A 17,344-nucleotide genomic window follows, 5' to 3' on the forward strand; every position below is an offset into this window, starting at 1 on the left:
CTCTGTGGCCCGACTTAATAGTGACCTGTCCCCCCCACCACCACCACCACCACTATGGAACCTGCTGCAGAAACTCTATAAATTATTAGTTTCAGTAACCGCTACATTACAAGCACAGTCCGGTCACTGACGTCACGGCGTTCTATAAGCAGAATGACCCCTCCCTTCAGCTCTGGGCACACTACACACAGAGCAGCAGGAGCCAGTGGGAGGAGTCAGTGCATATAGAGCAGCTCAATGTCACTGGCCGGGTGTGAGAGTAATGTAGAGGTTACTGAGGCTTATCAAGACAGTTTTTGAAATGGATAAAATACCACAAACATTTTTAAAAAGCTGCACCACCAAATAAAAACTGCTATGGGTCTTAGAAAGGGATGATGTGGATTCAATTGTTTTTCTTTAAAAACATATTTTAATTGTGCAAAAGTAGTAAAAAAAATTCGATATGAATTTTATATTGTAGTAATCAATAAGAAAGCTATCGTGGTTTTATTGGCAAATGGTGGAGGCTGTAAAGACCCAAAACAATGCAGAATTTCTGGACATGTTTTCTATCTACCACCCTAAAGGTGTAATAAAAGCTCTACAACACATTATATACCCCAGAGTGCTGCCATAAAAAAATACTTCCCCCCCCCAAAAAAAAACAAGCCCTCACACAGCTATGTAAGAGTTGTGGCACTGAGACTCACTTGGTCCTTAAGATACAAAACAGACTGATCACAAAGGGGTTAAGCAGAGAAACAAGTTGTACACTTTTAATCCGCAGGATTGATGAAGCAAGAGGAATATTTGGAAATGATTGCAACATTGCTGAAATTGTAAGTCAGCAGGAGTCTTAGACGTTCCACAGGAAGCACAGCAGCTATTGTCTGACATTAAATTAGATGTTCGCTAAATCATATCTGTCACTAGCTGATATACCCGGCTTCGCCCGAGTTAATTTGGTACTGATGTTTATCTGGTGTTCACACGGAAAATCTTATGAAGTCGTGGTTACTTTAGAGATACCGAGGAAAAACATATGTTCACCATTTTGCATAGTTCTTTGTGTTACCCAGGAAACACCACGTGGAGGCAACCATGCGACGTATATAAAATAAAAAAGTTAAACTAAAAAGATTTGTGAAAAACAAATAAGAAAACAATTGAATTTTAAAAGGGAATAATAATTCCTCGTTAAAACTAAAAAGGTAGTAACAAACAGATCAGATAGATTCCTCTCAGTGTATAGGCAGATAGGAGAGAGATTTACCTCAGACTGTATGTGATAATGTCACCCCACAAAATGTGCCACCTCAAGCACGCTGCTCATAACACACAGATCAGATAGATTCCTTTCAGTGTATAGGCAGATAGAAGAGAGCTTTATCTCAGACTGTATGTGAAAATGCCACTACACAGAATGTCCACCTCACGCATGCTGTTCATAACACACAGTTCAGATAGATTCCTCTCAGTGTATAGGCAGATAGGAGAGAGATTTATCTCAGAGTGTATGTGAAAATGTCACCCCACAGAATGTCCACCTCCCACACTCTGCTCATAACACACAGATCAGATAGATTCCTCTCAGTGTATAGGCAGATAGGAGAGAGATTTATCTCAGACTGTATGTGAAAATGTCACCCCACAAAATGTGCCACCTCACGCACGCTGCTCATAACACACAGATCATATAGATTCCTGATCTTGATAACAAAATGCCATACAGGCGGGCATGCAGCCACTAGTACCCTGTTGTACCCCCACTAGCTTGGATAGAAGATGTGATACAGCTGGGTATGGAGGCTCTGGTACCCTGTTGTACCGCCTCTAGCTTGGATACAATATGTGATATGGGAGGGCATGGAGACTCCAGTACCCTGTTGTACTGCCTCTAGTTAAGATACCAGATGTTATACGAATAGGCATAGAGGCTCTAGTACTCTATGGTACCGCCACTAGCTTGATAACAAAATGTAATACAGGCGGGCATGCAGCCTCTAGTACCCTGTTGTACCGCCACTAGCTTGGATAGAAGATGTGATACAGGTGTGTATGGATGCTCTAGAACCCTGTTGTACCGCCTCTAGCTTAAATACAAGATGTGATACGTGTGGGCATGGAGGCTCTAGTACCCCGTTGTACCGTCTCTAGCTATGATAGTAGATGTAATACGGGAGAGCATGGAGACTCCAGTACCCTGTTGTACCACCTGTAGCTTGGATACAAGATGTGATACAGGCAGGCATAGAGGTATAGAGGCTGCAGTACCCTGTTGCACTGCCTCTAGCTTGGCTAAAAGATGTGATACGGGAGGGCATGGAGGCTCTAGTACCCTGTTGTACCACCTCTAGCTTGGATAGAAGATTTGATATGTCATATAATAAATCACGATTGCATCTCACAACCAGCAGCAACACGATGAGTCTCCAATGTGCAGCAGACAGGCAGAAGGAAGGCATACAGCATATCAAGTTCATAGAATTATATGCTCAATAAATGCATGTATGCAAAATTATATATTAACAAACATTTAATCATATAAAATTACACATCAAGCATACAAAGCATTGAATCTATGCGTATAAGCAGCAGTACATAATGTATAAAGCCCTCCTTACCACCTGCACCCCCAGGTTAGATACGAGATATGATATGGGTGGGCATGGAGGCTCTAGTACCCTGTTGTACCACCCCTATTGTGGATACAAGATGTGATACAAGCAGGCATGGGGACTCTAGAACCCTGCTGTACCACCTCTAACTTGCATAAAATATGTGATACGGGTGGGCATAGAGGATCTGGTCCCCTGTTGGGCCACCACTACCTTGGAGACAAGATTTGATAAGGGCAGGCATGGAGGCTCTAGTACCCTGTTGTACCTCCTCTAGCTTGGTTACAAGATGTGATACGGATGGGCACAGAGGCTGTAGTATCCTGTTGTACTGCCTGTAGCTTGGATGCAAGATACGATATGAGCGGGCATGGAGGCTTTAGTACCCTGTTGGGCAACCTCTATCTTGGATACAAGATGTGATTAGGGCGGGCATGGAGGCTCTAGTAGCCTGTTGTACCGCCTCTAGCTTGGATACAAGATGTGATATGGGTGGGCATGGAAGCTCTAGTACCCTGTTGGGCGCAAGGTGTGATATGGGTAACATGAAGGCTCTAGTCCCCTATATGTTGGAGGCATACAGGTTCCGTGTGGTATTGGGGGAGAAGCTATAAGATTTTTTATTCTCCATTTTGTCTGGTAACCTGCTATTCCTTGGTATTTCTTTGTCTCTTCTTTAGAACATATTATTTATATCACAGGAATGCAAGGCCATTTACTGGGGTCTCATGAGAAACAACTTCAATCGGCCTGAGAGAAGTCCTGCTTCTAGATAGACATTACCCTAATGTGGGGCACTTGTTGAGTTTTTAATAACCAATGATAATGAATTATAATTATTACAAGTGAGGCGTGTTCTAGCCTCATTTCAAATGTCTTTGTATAAATATCTCTGCGGATTGAGTAATAACTGAGATGACTTTAATGTTGTGTGTGATTTATAAGCTTCCTCATGCTCAAACATTAACTCTTATTTGGCCACCTGAAAACATTCTAACTAGTGAATATTTTGCTAACAGTATCCTGCAGTATATTGCTCCACATTTGCTGTAACTGAGCCTCTAAATCATGCAAACTCGTAGGCTGTCGAAGTTGGCCCCCCAGATGGTCTCATACATGTTCTATTTGCGATAGATATGACAACCGGGCAGCCACGAAAGTGTGACAATGCTGTGGGGGCTTCCTGTGACCCCCTTGTGTGTGCGGCCAAGCATTATCCTTCTGGAAGCCACCTTGAGAGGAACGGATGTGGTTGCAGGATGTCCTGAACATGTCGCTGAGCTGTCATTGTCCCTTGTACCACTACTAGGAGTGACCAACTGTCATATGTGATGGCCCCCCAGAACATCACACCAGCAGGGGTCAGTGTGCCGCTCCAAAGCAAAGTTTGTATTGAGGTACTCTCCCCGAGGTATCCAGACATGAACACAGTTGTCATCAGTGCCCAAACTTAACCTGGATTCATCGCTGAAGACAACCCGGTTCCACTCTGTAGCATCCAGTTTCATCATTCATGGCGCCACTGCTAATGGAGGCAATGGTGGGTGTCAAAGGCAGTACAAGTAATGGGGACAGTGAGACTAATTGTGCTTCAATCGAGTGCTTGGAAATGCTTCAAACAGATACAGGGGTGTAACAATGGCACCACCTGTCTCTTGATGGTGGATAACAAAGCAGTTGGAACTGCTTGTGCTTGTTGAACAATCCTCTGTACTGGTGGTCTGTCAAGGCTGTCCTGAGCTTGACCGCCTTGTGTCCCCTCTTGTATCCACTGGTACCAACACCTCTTAACAGTCTGGACAGATGCTCCTTTCTACTGGTGGTGTATAGGGGGCGTCCTGAGCCCGGTCATCTTGTGTATCATCACACATCCACTGGTCCCAACACCTCCTAACAGTCTGGTCAGAATGGCCAGTGGGGGACAATTCATCGATACGACCATCCAGCTTCTCACATCCCAATAATGCGCCCCTTTCAGACTCTAGTAACGGAGTAAAATCTCTTCTCTGTGTCGTAGAGGCGTCTAGTGGTCAACAAGCTCCACACAAGCAGAAGAAGAGGTCACTACACACAAGGAGCCTCCGAGAGCCTCTTATAGGCCAAGGGGAGAACCACTTTTAGGGCCTCTGGTGACAAGACCGTCCATCTAATCACCACAACTCTCATGATTTACATATCTGCCTGAGATAGAACTGCAGGACGAGGTTTGCAGCAAAATGACAACTTCTTCTAGGTGCTGGATTGCTTTTTGACAGAGTGTGTGTATGAATATATAATATATAGTGTAATAAGGCTTATTGACAATAAGTGTAAACGAATATTTGCATTAGCCCTCATTCACACGGGCGACAAAGTTGTGCAATTCTCTTGTGTTGTGACAATGTGACTAATCACATGTATGTGAAGCCCATGCTTTCCTATGGGTAGCTTCACATTTGCGATATTTTTTAGCTTACAACATTTCAAGTCCAAAACCTCGCAGGTTTCGCGATATGCATGTGACCTGTGAGGTTTTGTAGCCTATGTCTCCCTATGAGCCTTCGTCTCTGTTGGATCGCATCGCACAAAAGCGCCAGCTAAAAAGGCTCCCTTGCCTCTCTGACCCAGCTGAAGTGGAGAAATTAGCTCACACATTATTCAGGCTGCTGCAGACGGTAAATGGTGTGGGCAAAGTGCCATCCTGGAGGCCAGGACATACCATCTCTCCCCGCCTGCTATAATCATATGGGACTACGCAATTCAGATAAGTATCTCTTATAACTGATCTAATTCTGAGCGTAACTCACAGCTCCGAAGGGAGATACTGTATCACTCCTGTCTCAACTATTGTGAATACAAGTTGGACCTCATCTTTATACCAACATGCCTAGAAGTGTATCTACTTGGTAATTATCCAGCAATAGACTGTGTGGAGATTTAACTCCACTGAAATTAATAGCTTGATATCTCACTTCTACTCAGCGACCACAGGAAGGAGCCATTGGCTAACTTGTCTGGACTTTATCTAATGAATCCGGGCTCCAAGTTCCACCAATTTCTATCCACAACATACAGACCATATTCTCCAAGTGCCATCAACATCTACAGGACACTTCTTGTGAGTTATGGGCTTTGCTGGACTGTTTTCTTCTAACACTATGATGAACTGCTAAATGATAACAATGTGTCTCTTTTTCAGCAGATCCCTTCCTCTTATTATTAGGACGGCTCACATGACCGGATTTGAATGGCGGATTCCGCAATTGCCGTCCGCGTGGACAATCCACAGTAAAGCGCGGGCATTGAAAGGCATTTAGTTTCAAATTATCCTTCACTCCCATGGGTACAAATTGCGTATGTTGTGAGTGGAAGAAAAATTGCAGCATGCTCTATTTCACTGCGGATTCCGCACAGACGGCCTCCATTGATGTCAATGGATGAGAGTGACCGCCAGCCTATATGCAATCAACATTGCATATGGGCTGCAAGTATCCCCATCATCGCTAAGCGTCAGTGTGGGAAATACAGGCAAAAAAACCTGTACTGCCCATCACCACCTGCTTGCCTCCGGGGTCATACACAATGCAATTATGCGACGTACACAGGGTCACTGGTTGGACTCACAGCCAGAATCCATTGCAGGCCTCCTGCATGCACAATTCGGCTCAGTTGTGTGAGCCCAGCCTCACACTCATGGTCAAAAACACTCTGCCCCTAGAAGAAGTTATCCTTTTGCTACAAAACTCGGCATACAGTTCCATCTCAGGCAGATATGTAGATGAGAGTTGTGGTGACTAGATGGACAGTCTTGCCACCTGAGGCCCTAAAAGCTGATCAGGTTGGTTTGACAGGAGCCGTCTCTCATAAACCCTTGCTGATGCGGAGTTATACAGCTATCTTCCTTGAGGTCCTCCAGTATAGCATCTCTTAGAAACCCTTCATATATTTTACTCACAATAGAAGTCAGACTTACCGGCCTGTAGTCTCCAGGCTCACTTTTTGACTCCTTTTGAATATTGACACCACATGGCTATATGCCAATCCAGTGGAACAGACCACATCACTATACAGTCCTTAAATATAAAAACCAAGGGTCTGTCTATCTAATTACTTAATCCCCTTAGAACCCGGGGGTGTATGACATTGGGACCCGGTGATTTGTCTATTTTTTATTCTTATAAGATGGCTCTGCACTTCTTCCTAGGTTAAGGTCCATTTAGACAGGATGAGTGTCGGGCAAATGCTGCCTGACTCTCGTGCCCCGCACATACTATCTCTTGTGCTGCTGCATGGGAGCTAGTATGATTAGCTCTCTCTTGCTGCATAAACGATGGATGATGAGCAGATCGTGTAAATAGCAGTCGTTCAGTAGTGAACAGCCACCGTGTTATGTCATGGAGAGGGGCGGGGGAAAAGAGGAGAGAAATCTCCTTCAGCCGCCCTGTCCCCCCGCTGGCCGCTCTGTGAGCGAGCCAGCGCTACTAGCTCCCATGCACGGGAACGAGGAAACACAGGGACGAGTGTCGGGCATCATTAGCCCGACATTCGTCCCATGCAAAGCCAGCTTTAGACTAGTGACATTTAGTGGAGAGTTTATATTATCACTCTGCATCTCATCAATAGATTTGTTTTCTCCTTATTGATCTTTACAATGTCAATATTTATTAAAGGGCCAACACTTCCAGTTTTACCCTTTTTACTACTTATAAAGTTGTAGAACAGATTAGGGTTAGTTTTACTCTCTTTAGCAGTAAGTCTCTCTATCTCCATCTTTGCTGCTTTTATCTGATTTTTACATTATTTTTTTCCTTATAGGTTTTTTAGTGCCTCTTCGCTGCCTCCTTGTTTTAGTAGTTTAAGCACCTTCTTTTTACTGTTTATTGTCCCCTTTACATCTTTATTAACCCCTTAGTAACAAAGCCTGTTTGCACCTTAGTGACGGAGCCAAATGTGTCACTTAACATATTATAACTCCGTAAAGGTTTTGCATATCCAAGTGATTCTCACATTGTTTTTTCGCCACATATTGTACTTCATTTAGGTGGTAAAAATAGTCCGATAGAATTTGTGTATATTTATTAAAAGTGCCAATATTGGGAAAATGTTGAAAAAATTGGCATTTTTTCACATTTTCAACTGTAATATCTCAAATATGTACAAACATACTGTACAAATCTTTGCTAAGATACATATTTCCACCTGTTCACTTTATACTGGATGCACATTTGAAAAACTTTCTTGTTTTTTTTAACCATTTAGGAGACGTACAAATTTAACATTACTTTTCAGCATTTTGAGGAACACTTTATTTTCCTGCACCAAGCCAAGATTGTAAAGGGTCATAGGTGTCAGAATGATAGATACCCCACAAATGACCCTATCTTAAAAACTGCAACCCATAATGTATTCACTGAGGAGGGTCAGGAGTATTTTCACCCCACAGTTGTTTTTCAGGAATTAATGTAATTTAGAGGAGAAAAAATAAAATGTCATATTTTTGCAAATACGCCATTTTAAACACATATTTTTGTTTTCTATAGTGCATATGAAAATGAGGATTGACACCCCAAAATGGATTCCCCGTTTGTTCTGTGTTCAGAAATATACCCATTGTGGCCCTAATCTTATGTCTCAATGCACAACGGGGCCCAAAATGAAAGGAGAAGACGGTGTTTTTCAGAACAGAAATTCTGCTTGAAGGCCTTTTAGGCCCCATTGCCCACTTGTAGAGCTCTTGAGTGGCCAAAACCATAGAGAACCCCCACAAATGAGACCATTTTGAAAACTAAACTCCTTAACGAAATTATCTAGGGCTGTACTGTCCATCTTGACCCCACAGTTTTTGAATGAATTCAAGCAAAGCAGAAAGAAAAAATTGTGATTTTTCAGTTTTTTGACAATCCTGACAATTTAAAAACAGGGTTTTTTTTAACAGCACACATATGAATGAAGACTTGCACCTCACAATGGATACCCCTGTGTGTCCTGTTTTCATAAATATACCCATTGTGGCCCTAATCTTATGTCTGGATGCACAACGGGGCCCAGAATGAAAGGAATAGTTGGTGGTTTTCAGAACAGAAATTTTGCTTGAAAGCCTTTTATGCCCCATTGCCCACTTGTAGAGCCCCTGAGCGGCCAAAACGATGGAGAACCCCCACAAATGACCCCATTTTGAAAACTAAACTCCTTATCGAATTCATCTGGGGGTCTACTGAGAATTTTTACCCTACAGTTTTTGAATAAATCTAAGCAAAGCAGTAGGAAAAAATTACGATTTTCATTTTTTTGGCAATTGTTTCAATTTAAACTTTTACCCCAAAATGGATACTCCTGTTTGCGCCGTATTTAGAAACATACCTATTGTGGACTGAATCTATTTACAGAACATATGGCTAGGCCTGTAATGGAGGGAACACCCGTAGGATTGCAGGGTACAACTGAATAAATCCCAGGCCCCATTGCTCACTTGTACGGAATAAAAATCGACTCCCTAAAAATAACTCCCCCCTTTTCGGCGTTCCCCAAATCTTAGATAAAAGTAGTAATGAAAACTGTGTGGTTTTTTCGAAGACAGGGGTAATTACGGAGGCTGGTTGGGATGGGTACATGGGACAATAAAATCTGGTATCCCCCCTCCTCTCATGCTTTTTGGGGATTATTTCTTGACCTCAGCAGCAGATATGTGGTATAAAAAGTGTCACTCTGTGAGTCTCCGTAAGCTTGCTGAGGTGCGGCGGTGTCACACAGAAGGCGCTCAACAAGCTTCTCCTGGAACTGCAGGAAGGCGAGCGTTCCCGGGGCTTTTTGTAAATTACGTATTACTGGTAGCGCTCTGAATAACACCGGGCTCACACCTTATGTGGAATTCGCATGCGTAGGGCCTCAGTGGATCCCAGCTGTGAGCCCGGCCGTGGCGCTGCATACGAACGCGTAATGTACTGCGCATAACTGTCTACTCACGCAGGCAGTCATGCGCAGTACACCTTTTTTTGTTTGTATTTCCCGCGTGGTCACTTAGTGATGACACAGGTACCCACAGCCCGTATACAATTTACTTGTGTATGGGCTGCGGGTATATCCATGACCATGGAGCACAATGGGCTCTATGCTGTGGATATCCGCGGTAAAATAGAATATGCTGCGTTCTGTTTTCTGTGAATGGATTACGTAATTCTAACCCACTAATGTGAGCGGAATTCTGTAATCCAATGCAATCGATTTGTGTATTACCGCGTATCAGACGAATGCGGAATCCGTAATTCCTATCCGGTCATGTGAGACCGGCCTAAGGTAGATCGCTACCTTTTAGAATTTCGGGAAAATCCACGGAGGAGGAACGCATCGGGGTTCAAATACGAAGGCCTCCGGTAAAAAGTTTCATCTCCTCTCACCGATCGCATCGGTGAGGGGAAATGAAACTTCAACTTTTTTTTTACTTTTACGTGATCACAATTATCCATTGTATAACGGCGAACACGTGATCAGGAACCGTTCAACGTGACCGCCTGTGAAATCTCCAGGCTCTCGGCTAAGTTTTGTAGCCAGGAGCACGGAGATTTTAAATTACCCTGGCAATCCATAGCTTTTGCACATGCGTCTGCCGTTTTGGCGAAGGTCGCGTGCGCAGAAGCTGGGGTAGGGTCCGCAGATAAATCCGGAGGCCTTAGGGACGTAATTTCATCCTCCCTCACTGATATGATCTGTAAGGGGAGATGAAACGTAAGCTTTTAAAAATTTTTTTTACTTTTTGAAACTTTTTAAAAAAAACTTTTTTACAACTTTTTTTTTACTTTAAATGATCACTGTTATCCATCGGGCGGGCATGCGCAGAAGGGGACTTCAGGTCCCGGAAGACCAGGACATCGCGGAGGATCCGGAGTGAGTATTTTCACCTCCCCTCATGGATCCGATCCATGAGGGGAGGTGAAACTAACTTTTTTTCAACTTTTTTGTGATCGCTGCTATCCATTGGATAGTGTCGATCACGCGCCCCGGGACTGCTCACCGCAGTTTCCTGTGATATCTCCTGGTTCACGGCTACCTTCAGGAGCCAGGGGATTTTAAATTTACCGGGGCCCCCGGCCTTCTGCGCATGGGTGTGACGTCATTCGTCTGGCGTGCATGCGCAGAACAACGGCGATGGGTCCCGGAGGACCCCTTCACTGCAGCACACCACGGACAAGGCGGTTTAACTTTTTTAAACTTTTTTAAAAACTTTATTGCAATCGGCACTATCCATTGGATAGCGCCGATCGAATTGCCGGGGGGGGGGGGGGGGGAGTTAACCGCAGCCCGGGATGACAGCACCATGCTGTCGGCTACCTGCTGGCACCGACAGCATGGAGCTGTCACATCTTCAGCCAAGAGGGCTTTAATCCAAAGAGGATGCATGTTTTAAGTCCTCTAGGATTAAAGCCCACTTAGCTAGGATGTAAAAAGGGGTTAAGTTACATTGGCTTAATAATGAGAATGGAGTTTTATACCACCTTGTGAGTATTTTGTTTTAGAATCCATGTGAGTTATTTAAAACATTTTTAGCTTAGTCTTTATTAAAGGTAACTCCCAAGTCTCTCGCCCACCCCTGAGGAACCACGGCTTGTCAGGGGAGGATTTTAGAAGTAAACCCTTGAATAAATGTGTCGTGAGTTTCTCTGGACGTACGGGGAGGAAAAGATCGGTCTCGAACCAGAGTTGGTCTCTCAACTTATCATGACAATCTTCTGGAACTTCCTTAGTGAGTTATAAATGTCCATGGCTTCTATAACATTTAGTGGGCTATCTGGCATAAGTAAGGTAATTTGTTGTAAATTAGTTATTCTGGTGCCCTTGATGATGCCGTATATTGTTAGTGAGTTCAGATTTGACCATGAACCAACTGTTCTTAGTGGTCTCTCAGCTAATATGAAGGGAATCATTGGTGGAAGTTTGGAGCAATCAGATGTTTCTAAGCATAGGGATCTTAAGACCTTAATTGTGCTTTTCGTAATTGGGCTAAGTGCTTGAGGTATGTTCGAGAAGGGGTCGTTGGACCATAAGAGGAATTGGTTATTTGGATTAACTAAGAATTTCTCTAAATTGATTGTGGGTGCATCTGATTCAGAGTCCACCAGGGAGATCCATCTGGAAATGTGTATTTCTTTATAGTATAGAAGTAAATTTGGGAGGCCAAAGCCTCCTTGTGGTCTTTTTTGGTATATATATGAGAAGGCTAAGTGTGACTTGTGTTTATTCCATACAAACTTCCTAAATTGCTGATGTATCTGGGATAAAAAGAAGCCAGTGGCATCTATCGGTACTGTTTACAAGATATATGTAATATATGGAAGCATATAGGTAGTAAGCAAATTTTTCCTACCCATCCATGACAGGAATAATATGTTTATATGTTGGAGTTGGCTTATGAGTTTTTTAAGAAGGGGTGTATAGCTCGCACTGTATAGAAGGGTGGGTTGGATGCCTAAGTATTTAATACTTCAAGGAGGCCATTTTAAGGCATATTTTTTCCGTAAGTTTGATTTGCTATTGACTGGTACTGTTATGTTTAAAGCCTCTGATTTGTCAAAGTTGACTTTAAAGTTGGAGAGTTTGCCAAAAAGATAGAAGATCTTGAGGATTTCCAGGAGAGCTTTTTTGGGGTTGGTCATAAGAATACATGTACTGCCTTTGGCACTCACTGTCAGCTCCATTTGCAGAGGTGTCGTAAATGATGGCCATGTTCATGTCTGGAGACCTCGGGGTGAGTGCCTCAATCCTGCCTTTGCTATGGAGTGGCACACTGCTCGCTGCTGGTGTGATCGTCTGTGGGCGCCATCACATACAACAGCCGGTCACCCCTAGTAGTGGTACGAGGGACAATGACAGCTTAGCAATATGTTCAGGACATCCTGCAGCCACATGTGTTCCTCTCATGGCGGCTTCCAGCAGGATAATGCTCAGCTGCACACACAAGGGGGTCACAGGAAGCCCCCACAACATTGTCACACTTCCATGGCTGCCCGATCGCCACATCTATTGCCAGTAGAACATGTATGAGACCATCTGGGACGCCAACTGCGACAGCTTACTAGTTTGCATGGTCTAGAGGCTCAGTTACAGAAAATGTGGTGTGATATGCCGCAAGATACCATACATGCCTCCATGCTCTTCCATATCACATCTTGTTTCCAAGCTAGAGGCGGTACAACAGGGTACTAGAGCCTCCATGCCCACCTGCATCAGATCTTGTATCCAAGCTATAAGTGCAGTACAATGGAGTACTAGAGCCTCCATGCTCCCCCATATCACATCTTGTATCGAAGCTAGAGGCAGAACAACAGGGTACTAGAGTCTTCATGCTCCCTGTATCAGATGTTGTATCCAAGCTAGGGGCGGTACAACAGGGTACTAGAGCCTCCATGCCCACTCGTATCACATCTTGTATCCAAGCCAAAAGTGCAGTACAACAAGTTACTCGAGCCTCCATGCAACGCATATCACATCTTGTATCCAAACTAGAGGCGGTACAACAGGGTACTACAACCTCCATGCCCGCCCGTATCACATCTTGTATCCAACTTAGAGGTGGTACAACAGGGTACTAGAGCCTCCATGCCCGCCCATATCACATCTTGTATCCAAACTAGAGGCGGTACAACAGGGTACTAGAACCTCCATGCCCGCCCATATGACATCTTGTATCCAAGCTAGAGGCAGTACAATAGGGTACTAGAACCTCTATGCCTGCCCTTATCAGACTTTCTCTTCCTGAGAGTGTGTTTGATTACACACAGTCGCTATAGCCTCCCTACCATAGGCTATTAGGGCTATCAATAGAGATGAGCGCGTATACTCGCTAAGGCACATTACTCGAGCTCGTCTCTAAAGATTCGAGGGCCGGCGCGGGTGACAGGTGAGTTGTGGCAGGGAGCGGGGGGGGGGGGGGGGGAAGAGATCTCCCCTCCGTTCCTCCGGCAGGAGAGAGAGATCTCCCCTGCCGCTCTTTAGAGACGAGCGGGGAGATACTCGGCTAAGGCACTACTCGCTCGAGTAATGTGCCTTAGTGAGTATACTCGCTCATCTCTAGCTATCAATCTTCAGAGCTCCACCCCTCCATGGTGCAACATGTTGGAAGAGCTCTGTTTCATCTTTTAATATCAGTATTAGACCGCAGGCATTGCTATCCCACACTATTAACCCTTTGGGGCATTGTTATTACTCAGAATATAGCTGGATAGTCATGCAGCTTCCCTCCATGTTAAATACAGGAGGACTGTTTGGCAGGTTCTGACGATCAGATCATGTTGTCAGATGCTATAGACATTCTCTGGAGGCTTCCTTGGACCTCCAGCTAGGAGAATTTATTTGTTGTTAATGGTCTCTATGGGGAACATGTGATCGTTTATTTTTTTGGCCATTTTATCATCCCCTCCAGTACTGACCTGCTGAATAACACATGTGAATATAACTCTAGCCACAGACTGACAGCCATCCGAATATGGGATAACATTGACAATGTGGCTAGTAATAAAGCACAATCATATATATATATATGTCTGCAGCATATGCTGGGATTTTACATATTTTCGTCTCTGTGTGCAATCTAGTGTAATTCAATAAGTTACGTTGTAAAGGGATCCAACTCCTAGTTATTGCTTATGGCAAGAGCGTTTTTCATTTTGATTCCTTTTACAGCAGTCTGTAAACATCTGGGAAGCGAGGAGACGATTGCTGGAGTTTTGGGAGAGGAATGTTGTCCCATTCTTGCCTGATGTCGGATTCTCGCTGCTCCGCAGTCCTCGGTCCTCTGTGCTGGACTTTTCATTTCATTATGCGCCAAATGTTTTCTATTGCTGAAAGGTCTTTAATAGAGATGAGCGAACACCAAAATGTTCAGGTGCTCGTTATTCGAAACGAACTTCCCGTGATGCTCGAGGGTTCGTTTCGAATAACGAACCCCATTGAAGTCAATGGGCGACCAGAGCATTTTTGTATTTCGCCGATGCTCGCTAAGGTTTTCATGTGTGAAAATCTGGGCAATTCAAGAAAGTGATGGGAATGACACAGAAACGGATAGGGCAGGCGAGGGGCTACATGTTGGGCTGCATCTCAAGTTCACAGGTCCCACTATTAAGCCACAATACCAGCAAGAGTGGGCACCCCCCTCCCAACAATTTTTACTTCTGAAAAGCCATCATTAGCATGGCATACCTTTGCTAAGCACCACACTAGCTACAACAAAGCACAATCACTGCCTGGATGACACTCCGCTGCCACTTCTCCTGGGTTACATGCTGACCAACCGCCCCCCCCTCCCCCCCACAGCGCACACCAAAGTGTCCCTGCGCAGCCTTCAGCTGCCCTCATGCCACACCACCCTCATGTCTATTTAGAAGTGCGTCTGCCATGAGGAGGAACCGCAGGCACACACTGCAGAGGGTTGGCACGGCTAGGCAGCGACCCTCTTTAAAAGGGGCGGGGCGATAGCCCACAATGCTGTACAGAAGCAATGAGAAATATAATCCTGTGCCACCGCCATCAGGAGCTGCACACGTGGGCATAGCAATGGGGAACCTATGTGCCACACACTATTCATTCTGTCAAGGTGTCTGCATGCCCCAGTCAGACTGGTAATATGTACCTTAACAGTAACCGCGTTGGTGGTAATGTGGTGGTGACTGCGGACCTAGTAGCACGGTTGTATTTTGTTGGTTTTCGGAATGCGGCCAGGATTAAGTGGGCCGTGGCGGGGGGATGGTGTGGAGGCTCTCTTGTTGTGTCGGTAAAGGTGAAATTCTTGGACTGCCACCAGACGAACCAATGCAAAGGCATTTGCCAAGAATGTTTTCCCTGTTGGAGGAGGAGGGGGATGTTTTTGAGGCACTACGTGTCCTCTCCACGTGTCCGTGGTTATATGCACCTTAACAGTAACCGCGTTGGTGGTAATGTGGTGGTGACTGCGGACCTAGTAGCACGGTTGTATTTTGTTGGTTTTCGGAATGCGGCCAGGATTAAGTGGGCCGTGGCGGGGGGATGGTGTGGGGGCTCTCTTGTTGTGTCGGTAAAGGTGAAATTCTTGGACTGCCACCAGACGAACCAATGCAAAGGCATTTGCCAAGAATGTTTTCCCTGTTGGAGGAGGAGGGGGATGTTTTTGAGGCACTACGTGTCCTCTCCACGTGTCCGTGGTTATATGCACCTTAACAGTAACCGCGTTGGTGGTAATGTGGTGGTGACTGCGGACCTAGTAGCACGGTTGTATTTTGTTGGTTTTCGGAATGCGGCCAGGATTAAGTGGGCCGTGGCGGGGGGATGGTGTGGGGGCTCTCTTGTTGTGTCGGTAAAGGTGAAATTCTTGGACTGCCACCAGACGAACCAATGCAAAGGCATTTGCCAAGAATGTTTTCCCTGTTGGAGGAGGAGGGGGATGTTTTTGAGGCACTACGTGTCCTCTCCACGTGTCCGTGGTTATATGCACCTTAACAGTAACCGCGTTGGTGGGAAATGGCCTCGCCGCCATCATGTCTTTGGGAAGCCTCTGTTTCCACACCCCAGAGACATACCATTAGCAGCGGTATAGGCAGAGCCCAGAATTCGTAACATTTCAGCCGTAGCATTAGCACAGGCCCCACTAACATATCACTAGCAGCATTATAGGAGGAGCGCAGTCTTCGTTCCATGTCAGCAATAGTAGCACTCAAGACAGGCCCCAGTAACAATTCCGAAGCAGCAGTATAGCGGGAGCGCAGTCTTCGTTCCATGTCAGCAATAGTAGCACTCAAGACAGGCCCCAGTAACAATTCCGAAGCAGCAGTATAGCGGGAGCGCAGTCTTCGTTCCATGTCAGCAATAGTAGCACTCAAGACAGGCCCCAGTAACAATTCCGAAGCAGCAGTATAGCGGGAGCGCAGTCTTCGTTCCATGTCAGCAATAGTAGCACTCAAGACAGGCCCCAGTAACAATTCCGAAGCAGCAGTATAGCGGGAGCGCAGTCTTCGTTCTATGTCAGCAATAGTAGCACTCAAGACAGGCCCCAGTAACAATTCTGAAGCAGCAGTATAGTGGGAGCGCAGTCTTAGTTCCATTTCAGTAGCCTTAGTATAGCCAAGGCCCAAGTTACATTTATGTAGCTAAAGTGTAGGCCAACCCCACACACCTTTCTGTACCATGAGTGCAGGCGAAGAACATACAAATTGCTATGATTACACTGTAGGTGAGGGCCCCAAAAAATTGCTGTACCAACAGTACTAATGTACCTCAGTAAAAATTGGCCATGCCCAACCAAGATGGCAGGTGAATCGCTTTGGTTAATGTGGCTTAAGTGGTAACTAGGCCTGGAGGTAGCCCAGTGTAACGAAAAATTGGTTCAAGTTAAAGTTCCAACGCTTTTAAGCGCATTGAAACTTATAAAAATTGTTCAGAAAAATTATTTGAGTGAGCCTTGTGGCCCTAAGAAAAATTGCCCGTTCAGCGTGATTACGTGAGGTTTCAGGAGGAGGAGCAGGAGGAGGAGGAGGAATATTAGACACAGATTGATGAAGCAGAAATGTCCCCGTTTTGGATGGTGAGAGAGAACGTAGCTTCCATCCGCGGGTGCAGCCTACGTATTGCTTACGTATCGCTGCTGTCCGCTGGTGGAGAAGAGAAGTCTGGGGAAATCCAGGCTTTGTTCATCTTGATGAGTGTTAGCCTGTCGGCACTGTCGGTTGACAGGCGGGTACGCTTATCTGTGATGATTGCCCCAGCCGCACTAAACACCCTTTCCGACAAGACGCTAGCCGCAGGAC

The sequence above is a fragment of the Eleutherodactylus coqui genome, chromosome 8 (genome assembly GCF_035609145.1).
Source record: "Eleutherodactylus coqui strain aEleCoq1 chromosome 8, aEleCoq1.hap1, whole genome shotgun sequence".
In the NCBI taxonomy this organism is placed as follows: domain Eukaryota; kingdom Metazoa; phylum Chordata; class Amphibia; order Anura; family Eleutherodactylidae; genus Eleutherodactylus; species Eleutherodactylus coqui.